The sequence below is a fragment of the Myotis davidii genome, unplaced genomic scaffold (genome assembly GCF_000327345.1).
Source record: "Myotis davidii unplaced genomic scaffold, ASM32734v1 scaffold425, whole genome shotgun sequence".
In the NCBI taxonomy this organism is placed as follows: Eukaryota; Metazoa; Chordata; class Mammalia; order Chiroptera; family Vespertilionidae; genus Myotis; species Myotis davidii.
This window is the reverse complement of record NW_006296413.1, coordinates 5,030,521-5,035,437: the sequence shown is the minus strand read 5'-3', so window position 1 is coordinate 5,035,437 and position 4,917 is coordinate 5,030,521.

Below are 4,917 nucleotides of genomic sequence, written 5' to 3'. Positions count from 1 at the left end.
GCGCACGCGGCCGAATCCCGCCACCGCCCCGACCAGTGTACGCCTGCGCGGGAGCGCGGAGCGCGCCGCCGTCTACCTGGGTCTGCGCACTGGGGCCGGCGGTCCGTTGGGAATTGTAGTCCTATGCTGTCTGGGTCCCCGCCAGGGCTCCTGGTTCTGCGCACTCATCCCGGGCGGGAAGGAAGCAGAAGAAGGGGGATGGGCTTCTCTGGGCTTTTCGACAACTGAACTACAACTCCCAGCAGGCCTTGCGGGGAGGTGTGGGCCGACCGGGGCGGGAGCCCGCCAGCGAGTCCCGCCTGGAGACCCGGCCCGGGACCCAACCCTTGGGATAACCGGCTTCGAGACCCCGTCGGCCCGGCGTTTGAGACGGTTTCGGTGTTTAACTCTGCTCCGGGCCACAGGTGGGCGGCACTCTGCCCTAAGGACCGGAAGACGGCCTTAACCCAGGGTGACGTGAGCAGCACCGGTTTTTCAACGATTTTGACTTCACAAGGGGAGGAGGCTGTGACTTCGTTACCAGCTTCACCCATTTTCCCGTCCCGGGCCGAGCCCGACGGTGCAGCATCCCCACTCTAAGAGCTAATGTGAGCGGTAAACCCTTCCACCGGCCTTGTCCAGCCTCAGCCACGGCCATCTTTGGTTAACCTCTGGTTTACCGGCGCTTTTCTGAAGCTGCTTTGCAAGCACATCCTTAAACAGCTTGGTAAATCAACGCAAAACAAGCTTCTCCGAACGTGCTTTTATTCACACTTCACATAGGATTGCGGAAATGTCCGTTGCCACAATTGAATAAATAGTGTTGTTATTTTGGATTTATTGAGGTGGGGCAGTTCTCTTGGGGTTAAGTACCTGGTGAAGCTTATGGGAGGCTAAAGCATCCATCACACCACCACCTCTTGGCATCACCATGGCCTCCTCATTCACTTAAAAAAAAGTATTCACTTTTTTTTTTTTCTTCTGCCTCTGATCTAGTATAACCTATCCAGCAACCTCTGGGTCCTGCCAAGCCCTCGAGCTGTTAACTAGTGATTAGATCAGAGGTGAAGAGGTAAAGATAATTCTGCCTAATCTTACCTAAAAAGGTCCTCTTTTGATTTATTTTCCCCTGCCCCTTTTGAGTCTCCCCAAACTCTCAAGATCATTTGAATATCTTCCTCCAGATTTTAGATTTCAGGGTCTAGATTAGATCTAGACCAACTGGGGCCAGAGGAACTAGACATGAACATCCGGGAAAGTGTTTACTGAGGTTTCACACGGAGCAGAAGGCAGGACCTTCCAAATCCAGGGCATTATCTGGCAGGCTCAGAGAGAGAGCGGGGTTAAAAGCCAATGATGTCACAATTGCATTACACAGTGTAAGAATTTAAAACTGCATTTTCTATTCCCTTTCCCCGTCCATCTCCGTAAGACTTCTTACCATAAGACTTCTTACCTGATGGTGCGCCATCTAACTAGTTTTCCTTTTCTTTTTGTTTATCTTTTCCCATTAGAATGTATGTTCTAAACAGACAATTTTTTGTCTCTTTTGTTCACAGTGCCAGGTAGATAGTAAAAACTCAAAGATAGGTAGATGAGATAGATAGATAGATAGATAGGTAGGTAGATAGGTAGATAGATAGATTTAATTTCAGAGAGGGAGAGAGAGATAGAAACATCAATGATGAGAGAATCATTGATTGGCTGCCTCCTGCACATCCCACACTGGGGATCAAACCCACAACCTGGGCACATTCCGTGACCGGGAATCGAACCATGACCTCCTAGTTCATAGGTTGATGTTCAGCCACTGAGCCACACCAGCTGGGCAAAACTCAAATATTTATTGAATGGTTGAATAAAGAAGGTATATGTTGCACCTAACACCACTCACTCACTTTCTTGTTACTTTAATACAAAGTATCTAGTTTTGCATTTGAACAAAATACCCTATTCTATTACAAGGGCTACCAATAGAGATCCACTGAAATCCATTCTTCAGGAAGTTACCAGCAAATACTGATGTAACATCTGTCTCAATATAACATTACCAAGGCCATCGTTCCCGACATCAGCCTTCCTCATACCTTGTAGAAGCTTTGGGCTTTTGGAACAACACAGTACAAATTGCAGGTACATGATTAATGAGAAACATGTTTTGTTGTTATTGTTGCTGTTTCCTTCCTAGCTATTCAGGGTCATCAAAACAGTGGACATTCAAAATGCTAAATATTGGTGTTACTGATTACAGCCTGCCTTCAGCCATCTCATTCTGAACTGAGTCATGTGGTCTGACCTGAGGCAGAGCTTCTCTTGTGGTTTTCCGTAAGTAGGTGACAGGTAGACGTGTCTGAATGGTTAAGGCCATTGGCTTTGACCTGGCTTTGAATTCTGACTCGGAGGCTCACTAGCTGTGCAAACTTGCGTGAGTTACTTAACTTCTTTGAACTCATTTCATCATTGTCTGTCAAATGATTTGCCTACTCAACTCACAGTATTGTAAGTTAATTGAGATGTGTTTGGCAATTGTGGCCGATGCCTAGTTAGCGCTCAAAAAGTGGTAATCACCATTCTGGGACAGCAAAACAACACCGTAAATACTTAAGGCTCCTCAAGTATCTTTATGAAGCACAAAAATAGCAAAATTGTTTTCTGCGGTTCTATCCACTGTGACTCAGGTTCCAAGGCGCTTGTTATGTGCCAGGCACCGCGCTAGGCAGTGCTGCTGCCGGGGCCATGAGAAGCAGTCCTGTCTTCCAGAGACTCAGTCGTGTGGGGTAAATGGCCAAGTAAAGAGTCACTCGCTGTGACTGCGCCAGGACACCGTTCAGCCTTCTGTCCTTCCACCTACTTGCAAAATCCATGTTTAAGCAACAGTATGGGCACCCGGAGGGACAGACGGGACTACCTGCATCCTTTGGTGCCACTTAATTGTTCGTGCCTTACTTTGTTCATGCATAAAATGAGGTAGCGACGTGGTGTCCTACTTTATAAAAAGAAAATAGTCATCCTCAACTCACAGGGTATTAGAAAGCTGAAGGTCTGCCCTTCACATGGTAACACAGTAAGAGCTCAAGACCTGCCAGCTGCTTCCTTGTTATTTCAGCCAACAGCACAGCCGTCTAACATTCAGAAAGACGGGAGGAACGAGCACTAGAATTTACCCTTACGGAAAAGAAGCAAGATGCCTAACAGTGCATAGCATGCTAACGTTTGTATTAAAAAGGGTGGGTGAAGACACGGCTTTGCTTTCTTCACCTTTGCACTTGCCACGAAAAGCTCCTAACAGTTCCCTACATGTATGTAGAGGAAGAGACTGGTGGGTGGAGAGGGGTTAGTATAGAAGAAACTTTATAGTGTATTGTATATACTTTTGAAAAAGATGTGTGGGCATGCACGTGTACATGAACATATATATGACATGTGAATATATTTTTAAAATGTTTAATTAAAATACTTTTTTTCTAAAGAAAAAAAAATGGGGTAATGAGATGGCCTGGAAGCTGAGATGGTAAATTAGCTGTGTAAAAACCAGTCCTGTAAGGACAGGGCCAAGGAAGAAGAGGCCCAGCTCAGTGCCTCAGCATTAAAAATTGCTCAACAGAAGTTCTGAGGAATGACTAAGCTACAGTGAGCACTTTAAAAATCCCATGGGGGCCCTTCCCTGCCTGAAAACTTTCACTGAATCCCCATTGGTCTTAAGACAAAGCCTCCTTGCCCTGGCTGGTTTGGCTCAGTGGATGGAGCGTCAGCCTGCGGACGAAGGGTCCCAGGTTTGATTCCAGTCAAGGGCACATGCCCAGGGTTGTGGGCTCAATCCGCAATAGGGGGGCGTGCAGGAGGCAGCCAATCAATGATTCTCTCTTATCATTGATGTTTCTATCTCTCACCCTCTCCCTTCCTCTCTGAAATCAATAAAAAATATATTTTTTAAAAAAAGACAAAGCCTCCATTCTTTAGTTCTATATTACAGCTTCTCTACACTCTGACCCCAATGTATCTTCCCCATTTTATCTCCCTCTTTTCCCAGTACAAGCCCTTGGCTCTAGCCAACTTGGGTTAACCACACTCAAAACACCTTCTGTACAGACACACTTCTGAGCCTCCAGCCACTTCAGGTGGCCAAGGCAGCCTGTGAAGGGGAGAGGTGAGAGGGGATCCAATCTCAGTTTCTTCTGCTAGACAAGCCAGCACTGCAGTGCATCATGGGCTGGGCTGGGAGGAGGGTTCTGTGATCTGCCCAGAAGGAGGTCTTACTGTGTATTTGCCTCACACCATTCTTCTCCTGCCTTCAATGACCTCTTTACCACTGCAAACCCCTGTCTGACTTTGGGCTTCTTCATAAAACCTCCCCAAACCACTATAAGTCCATAGTGATTCCCTCTCCTCTTAAATTCATGCAATTCATTTGCCATCTAATTATAGCATGATAGTATTGTGTTGTGTGGGATTGTTTGGGGTTGCTATTTAATTTGTATTTTTTTAACTTTATGTGAGTATGTCCTAAGCCCCAACTAGCTTGTAAGCTCATGGAAGACAGAATAAACATTTTTTTAATCCCTCCAGGTTTCCCAGGATAGTGCCACACACACAGCAGGTGATCAGTAAACATTTGTGGGACAAATCATGTGTACAAATAACATCCCAAGTCAGTCTTGCTTACTGGGAAGTTTGCTGGTAAAGTAGGAGAGATCAGGAAGGAAAGAGCTCCAACAATTGGACCTGGCACAAAGGCGTCTTACATTGAAATATCTGAAGGGTCTGAAGAGACCACCCAGACCACATCAGTGTCTTGATTTTTAGCTTCTTTTCTCTGCTTCTAGATATCACGGAAATGGGTTTCCTTTCCGGCCAGGGTCTCCAGATTCTAGCAGTTGCTCCAGATTCTAGCAACTGCTTCATTTCCTTATCGAGCACCTACTATCATAAATTTTTAAA